The 8,303-nt window shown below is 47.1% G+C and overlaps 1 protein-coding gene across 7 annotated transcripts in view; it reads left to right on the top strand.

Moving 5' to 3' along the window:
- Nucleotides 1–593: 593 nt before the first annotated feature.
- The window catches only part of Hecw2 (HECT, C2 and WW domain containing E3 ubiquitin protein ligase 2), a 356,226-nt gene continuing 348,516 nt past the window's right edge, over nucleotides 594–8,303 (top strand). For 5 of the 7 annotated variants that reach the window (XM_021247748.2, XM_021247747.2, XM_021247749.2 and 2 more), the window contains exon 1: nucleotides 755–889. The gene's annotated coding sequence lies outside the window, so the exon portion shown is untranslated. Of the gene's footprint in view, nucleotides 890–8,303 lie in introns of all 7 variants that reach the window. The other 2 variants (XM_021247752.2, XM_087202670.1) reach the window with 2 other exon arrangements.

Below are 8,303 nucleotides of genomic sequence, written 5' to 3'. Positions count from 1 at the left end.
TTGTCCTAGGCGGGAGTGAGGCAGGGCGGGAAGCCTCCAGCATTCACGCAGCGATTTTGGATTTTAGGGCCCTCTTTAAGCCCAGCATTCCAGATGCCTTCAGGGATCTATTCTCCATCCTGACCACACCCTGGGTAGACACAGGGGCACCCGCTCTGCCTCCTCCTTGCAGTTGGGGAGACCCAGGCAGGGCACCTGCCCTTTCCCAGCTTCCTGAGGGGACCTAGGGACGTTTGGCCCGCAGGACCTCCAGGGTCTCCCCGTCCTCAGGGATCCTCCTGGCCTCCACCCCGCCCCTTCCCGGGTCTTCTCCCCACTGCTCCCCTTCCCGGGGTGCCCCCCGCGGCCTCCCCGGGTCCCCCCCCGCCCCGTGCCCTCTCCTCCTCGCGGCCCCACGTGCCCCCCACGCCCCGAGGAGCGGGGCTCACAGTGACGGGAGCGCGGGGCCGGGCTCCAGGGGGAGGTGAGGGGCCCCCGCGGAGGGAGGGGGCGAAGCCGGGAAGGAAGAAGCCGGGAAGGAAGAAGCCGGGCCGGGCGCGGGCGGTGACGCGCGTGGCGTCCTCGGGGCGCGTCCTCCCTCCCGCGCGTCCCCGAGCCCGGCCGGGCGGCGCGGTACGGTCTCCGGCGCGGACGCGGCTCGATCGCTCCGCAGGCCAGGCCGTGAGCCCCGCGCAGACGCCGCAGCGCCGCTCCGCGTCCCGCTCCTGGCCGCCCGGCCTCCGCCGCGATGCTCCGGGAAGCCCGCGCCCGAACACGGTGACGGCGCCCGGGGGAGGACGCCGGGGACGCGGCGAACTTCCTGGCCGGCTTCCCGGATGAGACTCCAGCCCGCCCAGCCCTGCAGCCATGCGGACGCCGCCGGCCGCCTGCGCCTAGACCCCGCCGAAGTGTAAGACCTGCCTTTCCTTGCATCAGTCTTGTCGTTCCCATTGGGAAGAAAAAATGTTAACGAGTAGAGCCTTCTGTAGAGGCGGCGAAATGTGGTGCATTCGCGGGTCTCGGGCATGTGATTTTCCTTTTGCATTTCTCCTCCTCCCCAAGGGCTCATTTCTGCTGCTGCCTACGGAGAGCTCTCCGGTCTGTCTGTCCCTCTCAGCTCACAACAGAGGCTGTGTTTACAATACACTCAGATCACCTGTAAACGAAGGAGCCGAGTTGTTAAGTTTGTCTTTGGAGTTCTTGAAGCAGGAGGCCTAATCTGGATGGATGGTGGTATTATTAATGGTGTGAAAATCTGGAGCTCGCTAATCTGTTTGGTCATCAGAAGGCTCCTGCCGAGATTGTTTATATAGTGTGGGAGACAGATGGCATCCTAGACGGAGAAGCCAGGCATAAAGGGCCATTGTATTCTTCTGGAATAGCTACTTACTTGACTGCTGGAAGGTGGGCTGGGGTGGGGTGCAGAGTGGGAAAGACATCGTTTTGATCTCCCCAAGGAGACATTATAACCTTACCATCTAACAGCATAACCGCTTATTTGTTCTTTCCTTGGACATTGGAAAAGTCATCACCGAACTGTTTGTTTTGATGACTACATTGGCACATTTTGGCCTCAGTGGTGGTTATGGGAAGCACTTTAAACAGTTATGGTAACAAAAATGCCTTTTAACTTAAAACTGTCTTGCCACTTCAGGGGAGAAAAATAGTTGTACCTTTCTTAGCTCTTGGCTATACATGGCCCTTGGGCTCACAGTGTCCGGGAGGGACTGTGGTCTCATCTGCTTTCGTTTGGATCCAGCTTCCTTCCCGGACCTCAGGACAGGTCGTTCCCCGACCCCCGGTGTGCGTGTGCCCAGGCTCTCAGCCCGGGCAGCAGTCTATTCTGTGATGCTCTGCCTGCCTCGGATCGTGCCTTAACCGTGTATGCATCGCAGGTAGGGGACCTTTGGGCAGTGCATCTCGGAAAGGCTGTGATGTCAGAGAAGAAATCAAAGTCATTCTGAACATGTGAGATGAGCCAGTGGGCGGTTCTTGCTCCCACCAGCTCTGTAGATTATTTATATGCTGTAGGTTGCAATTAGGTAAGAAAATTAGTTTTCTTTCTCTCTTTTTGAATGTGAGGGAAATATTCTCATAAGTTAATATTCACCAACTGCAGGAATAAATTTAACGAACACAGTGTTCAGCCTCTTTGAACAGGAGGCATGAACATCCTTTAACTTGGGCGAAAAACATTCTTACTCTTTTCTAAGATTGTGTACCACTAAAATCAAAAAAAGGCAAAGAAACCAAGGCTGTTATCTGTAGTTGAGAATTATGCCGTGGCCTTTTCTTCTCCATGAATGTATTTTGCTGGAGAGGGCCTGAGGGACTCTGCCCAGTTTTGATGATGTGCCCTGGGGTCAGCAAGATGATCTCATACTTTAAATCTCCCTTGAATCTGTGGCTGGTGTCTGTGTACCTTTCCACCAGGTGTGGATCTCTTTCGGGAAGTGTTTCTTTAAGAGAACGGAGAGGCTGCTGGGCTGAGGCTTGCTGTGGGCCTGGTCTGCATCTGTATTCCAGTGCTTTGCTGTCTGCTTTCTTGGGGAAAAATGGAAGCAGTTTGGCCTGCTGTGTGGGTTAGGGAGGGCATGACTGCCCTGAGGGAAAGCCGTCAAAAGTCAGGCCTGGTCAGAAAGAGAAGTCTGTATTTGAAGTTCAGTTGTCCAGGCAGGACAGGGGTTGCTTCTTCACACACAGGAGGCCTTGTGTATCAGGGTATGAATGAGGGATTAGAAGGTGACCATGAGGCTGGGGATTTAGCTCAGTGGTTCCGCTGCCTGCCTCAAAAGCGGAAGGACCCGAGCTCGATCCCCAGTACCAAAAAAAAAAAAAAAAAAGAAGGTGATCAGACCTTCTGGCTTGTCCGTGAGAATGCCAGTTTATTACTGTTGACCTTTCTTAATGATCAAAGTGCCCCCTTTAAAAAGTGCCCTGGGGGTTGGGGATTTAGCTCAGTGGTTCTGCTGCCCTGCCTTGCAAGCGCAAGGTCCCGAGTTGGATCCTCAGTACCAAAAAAAAAAAAGTGCCCTGGTTTGGGTGGTAAATATCACCCTTGGAATTAAGGAATACTGAGTATCTTCTTCATGGGCCCTTTCCTGACACTAAATTTTGAGTCTTGCTTCATTTGAGTCTTTCATTTGTTAATTGCAAATAGAGAAAAGTCAGAAAAATTTAAGCTTGCAAAATGCATGAGGAAAAAATAAGTTGCAGGGAAGATGAGAATGACACAATTGCTTGGCATCTATTTACACATATAAGAAATGAAATAATTTTATGCTCGAGTCAGTAAGTGTCTACCATGCCTGGAAGGCCACTTTATTATTGTCTTACAGCACATTAAGAATTGGCTCTTGTTCTTTTATTTAAGGCTGACACAGATTGGGATGAGTCCTGTGATTTGGGAGAACAGTTTCTACAAACCCTTTTTGCCAGGCAGATGATTCCGAGGTGCTTGCAGACAGGGATGCAAGTTTGAGGAGCTCGTGAGCTAGCATTTGGTGCAGTTCTTGGGCATTTCCAAGGGTCTGGTGGCTGTTGCTGTGAAAAGTTGACTCCACATTCTTTTAGTTTCTAAGCCCTCTGGGTCATGAGGACAGTAGGAGGCCTGTTGTTTTCTGTGCTTTCTTCTGCCTCCATTTGCCTTTGGGTCTGAGCTTTTCATACAGTGTGCTCATGGAGAAGGAAAATTGAGCATTTTCGTAGGTCTAGGATGGTATGGGAAGCTTGGTAAGGGCTGGGGCTATACCAAAGTGAGATACCTGAAGCTGTGGCCTCACTTCTGCAAGGGTCTTGGGGGGAATTGCCCGTGTGTAACAGTTCACCTGCAGGGCCAGCTTGTAGGTGTTACAATTAATTATGGCTGTCAGCTTTCCAGCCGTCAGTCCTCTACAGTCCTCAGAAGCTTGGTCAGCATGCCTGAATGGGAAGAAATTATGTATCTCCTTTATAAATAGGATGACTGTGGAATTTTTTTTTTTAGCCAGCCAAGGACATTTTTGGGAATGAAACGTGGTGCTGACGGGAAGGGGCACCAGGTTGCAAGGATAAAGTTTGGCTGTCTCAGAACACTGGCATGGATGGTCCACCCAGCCACGGCCCAGATCTTTAGCTTTTATGTGAAGAGTGCTGAATGGCAATGTGTCCTCAGTTTCTCTGGACTTGTTCACCTTGTGTGCTTGTGTGTGTGCATGCCTGTGTATGCATGCAAGCACTAATTATATTTGTATAGAATGTCTGTTGTGTGGTTGAAATAAACCACTAGAGAAGGTGTAGGCATTAGAAAATTGTGTCTTTATTCATCTCTTTTCCTGGATTAACTTCTTAACTAAACTGTGTACCTCCAGCCCCTCCAAACTTTAAATTTTCTTCTGATTGTCTAGTTTGAACACCGTTTTGTTGATAAAATTGTTTTGCTTAAAGACCTTTGATGGGTCATGATTTTCTGTTTAATTCTCAGAGTAAGATCCATAGGCACTTTGTGGTTAGAAGGGAAAAGCAATGAAAAAAAATTTATTTGTTCGTTCATTCGTTCATTCCTTCATTCACTCTGTTAGTGTTTACTGTGTTTCCATGAGTTAGTGTCTGACCTGTGCTGGGGAAATAGTGATGAATAAAACAAAGATCCCGGGCTTTTGGAGTTTTCATTCTATTGGAGACAGAAGACAGGTAATAAACCAAATAAATGGGTAAACCACAGAGCATGCTAGTGGGAGCTAGGTGCTTTGAAAGGAAGAGAAAGTAGAACAGGGTAAGTGGTTGGATAGGCTTTGTGGAGAAAGGGATTAAAGAGACTTAAAGTGGAGTAATAAATGTTGCTTGTGCGATGCCTCAGGCAGGGAGTGCAGAGCAGAGGGAACAGAGTGTGAAGGCCCTGAGGTGGGAGTGAGATTGGATGTGTCAGAGACTCCATCTAATGGGCTAGAGGGACCAAGTCCGGGCCAATAGTGAGATCAGAAAGATAATATGGAGGTGGTAGAGCTCCTAGGGCCTTGTGACATGAGAATAATTAAGATTTCAGCAGTTGTCCTAATATGATCTTGAAATTCATTACAGTGTTAAAAGATTGTACAGTATTTGTGCTACAAAGGCTGCATTGGTGGTATATATATAGCTTACATTTTGTTACGACCCATTTTATCTTGGTTAATATACTTTCTACATCACTGACTTATTTTTTTATCCAAGTATTTTTTGCTGTTACTATTCTCAAATTGTATCCCTGTTTCACAAAAATAGATCACTAGTTCGGAAGTGGTTTACTGAAGTATAAAGATAGCGATGAAGATACAGACTGACCATCCTTAATCCAAAAACTAGACATCTGAAATGCTTTAAAATCGGAAGTTTTTTGAGCACTGAATTGATGCTCCAAGTAGAGGATTCCACACCACAAAGCTTTGTTTCCTGCACAAAATTATTAAAAATATTGTATTAAAGGTCTTTAGGCTACATGGGTAAGGTACACACAAAACAAATGAATTTTGTGTTTGGACTTGGGACCCATTTCCAAGGTATCTAGGTATCCATCATGTATATGCAGATTTTCCAAAGTCTGAAGAAATCTGGAATCAAAACATGGTTGCAAGCATTTCAACTAGGGGATGCTTGGCCTTAGTCATGTAAACGCCACACACCTTTCAGAATGCCGTGGGCACAGGGCACTGAGGCCCATGGTACATTTGCAGTGTGGGTCTGTATGCACAGAGAAGGAGCAAGTGCAAGAGTGACAGTTGTGAAGTAGTAGCTGTACAGGAAGAGGGCAAATGGAAATAAGATAATGAATTTCTCAAAATTGTTTTTCCTTGGCCTCACCACCCATTAACCCTTAGCTGTGTTAGGAGTGAATCCTTCATCCTTGCCTGTTATGGAGCTTTGTCCATCAGAGGCATGGAGCCCTGGATGTTTTCATTTTCAAACAAAGCACAGTGGGTTCTCTGTTACACTACTGAAGTTTTCTAGGACAGGCACACAATAATACTTTCCTTTACAAAATTAATGTGTTCTATTGCTAAGATAGGTAAGAGACTGTAACTCCAAGCCTCATTAAAGGACCCTAGCAGCAAAAATAAGTATGAGTCATCTTATTGAAGGGACACTTGGAAAGTCAGCTGAAAGTTAAAGACAAACATCATCTGTAAGGGGAAACCAGATGTTATTGACAAAATTCCTTTGTCCAGTGGTATAGTTGGCTGTTGCGTGATATCAGTGGGGCGCAGTGTGGAAGAGTGATTACTACCAAGTTCATGCTAGCAGGTACTTCACTTTTTGGTTGGATGGAACTGCCAATGTTGTAATGAGGATGCATTTGGGGAGTGCTTTGTGATGCTATGTTCATCTATCATGGAAAACAGGGAAGAGGTGTTTCTTTTGGTTAACCATTACTTGTGAGATTGGAGAAGCCACACAGAGGACAGGAGACAACGCACTGGTTTAGGGTACAGCTAAGAAGGCAAAGGCTTCATGACGAAGAGAAGTGGTACCCAGAAGCCAGTCCATGTGCTAGTCGGTTTACAGAGAAGCTGTAGGGCCATGTGAGCTTCAGGAAATGCTGAAAGAAAGAGCAAAGACTGTGGACACAGTCAAGACAGGGTCCCGGATTTGAGTGGCTGTGCCTAGTGATGGGCAGTGAGGATGAGATGCTGGTCCCCACTGAAGAATGCTGGCTGAACAGGGGACATGGTTCATATATTTCATCTTCACAGGGAGATAATTGTGTAGCAAGAGGAATTTTTCATGACACTGCTAGAAATAATCTCTGTTCTATCAAGTGGCATGCCTCAGTAAAAAACCTTGACCACAGCAAACCAGGGCAAGGACAGGGAAGGAAGGGAGAATTTTTAACACGTAAACCATATACCACAATCTTTGACTGTGAGATTCTTTTCATTAGAGAGTTGGAGGTCTACATTGACCATGAAGGGTGAGAGAAGTAATATTTTGCATAATGGGTGGGTAGTCCTTCAGGTGGTATGAGTACTATCTCTCAGTGACCCTCTGGCAGAATAAATGGAAGCTCAAAGGGACATTGCAGTGCTCTAGTAAATTTTGGTGGTGAAAGGGTAAAATGTGTACTTGGTATTTGAGAGCATGTAGAAAGCCACACTGGAAGGAAGATGGGCTTTTAAGATTTTGCAGGGCCAGGGATTTAACTCAGTGGTTTCACCACCTGCTGCGCAAATGCAAGGACTCGAGTTCGATCCCCGGTACCAAAAAAAAAAGATTTTGCAGTAAGATCCTCGTGAACAAGGCCCTCAGAGGTTTCCAGGATGTGCTCTGTAATGCTCTTCCCTAACCTAGGTAGAAATGATACCTCTTGTGGTCTTTAGTGGGCCTGGGTTTTCTCTGCTTCTCCTCTCCCTTCTTCCCTTCTTTTCTCTTCATTTGTACTTTCATTCATTTTTTTCAGTACTGGGTATAGAACTCGGGTCCTTCACCCTGAGTTACATTCTCAGCTCTTTTAAAATTTTGGGACAGATCCTGCTGAATTGCCCAGGCTGAGCTTGAATTTGTAATCCTCCTGCCTGAGCCTCTCAGCGTGCTGGGATTACAGGTGACACCACCTCACCCAGCTTGTTTTTCCCTTCTTTCAGCCATCAAGTTGGCTTTTCTAAGTTAGAAAAGCCTCTGAGAGATCGTACCCTCCATCACTGTGTCGGGAGCATATATGTGCTGGCCAGGGCAAGAGGGAGAGTGTTTGTAGGGAAGTGAAGTTCTGTGTCTTCCTCCACTGTAATATTCACGTAAAGCACGTGTTATAATTAAACCCCTATTTTTCAGTGAAGACCATTTCCTTTTCCCCCTTTGGACTTTACTGAAGACAGAATCATTGTGTCTTGTCTAATAATTATTTTATAGTGACGACCATTGTACAGTGCTACTATAGAAGTTATCCATGCATCATTCATAGAAAAACCATTAAATGCATGGAGGAAGGAAGCTACACTCGCTTGGGTGGCTGGGCAGTATGTGCTCTCTGAAGAAACTCACTGGTGTTTGAAAAAAAGCCCTAGCTCCCTAAAGAGAGCAAGGAAACCTATATCTTATAAGAGCCCACAAGGAAGGGAGCCTGGGGTTGGGCCAAGGGTGAGGAAATGAAGACAGGGAAAGTACATGGCATCCCCAGGCTGGGATCCCACACTGCAGTGGGCACCTGTGGCTGGGAGGCTTGTGAGGGAGGAAGACTGCGATTGGAGCTAAGCTTTGAGTTAATTTATGTTTATCATCTATCTGAGTGTTCAGTTTGGGTGACCACTCATATTTAAAATTTGTCATGGTTAAGTTACTGCTCTACATATGTGAGAGTGAAAACTGTGGGAAGG

The sequence above is a fragment of the Heterocephalus glaber genome, unplaced genomic scaffold, assembly GCF_053883595.1.
Source record: "Heterocephalus glaber isolate CG9 unplaced genomic scaffold, H.glaber_assembly_v1.0 deba00001779, whole genome shotgun sequence".
In the NCBI taxonomy this organism is placed as follows: domain Eukaryota; kingdom Metazoa; phylum Chordata; class Mammalia; order Rodentia; family Bathyergidae; genus Heterocephalus; species Heterocephalus glaber.
The sequence above is the reverse complement of the archived record's forward strand: the minus strand, read 5'-3'. Positions and strand labels throughout refer to the sequence as shown.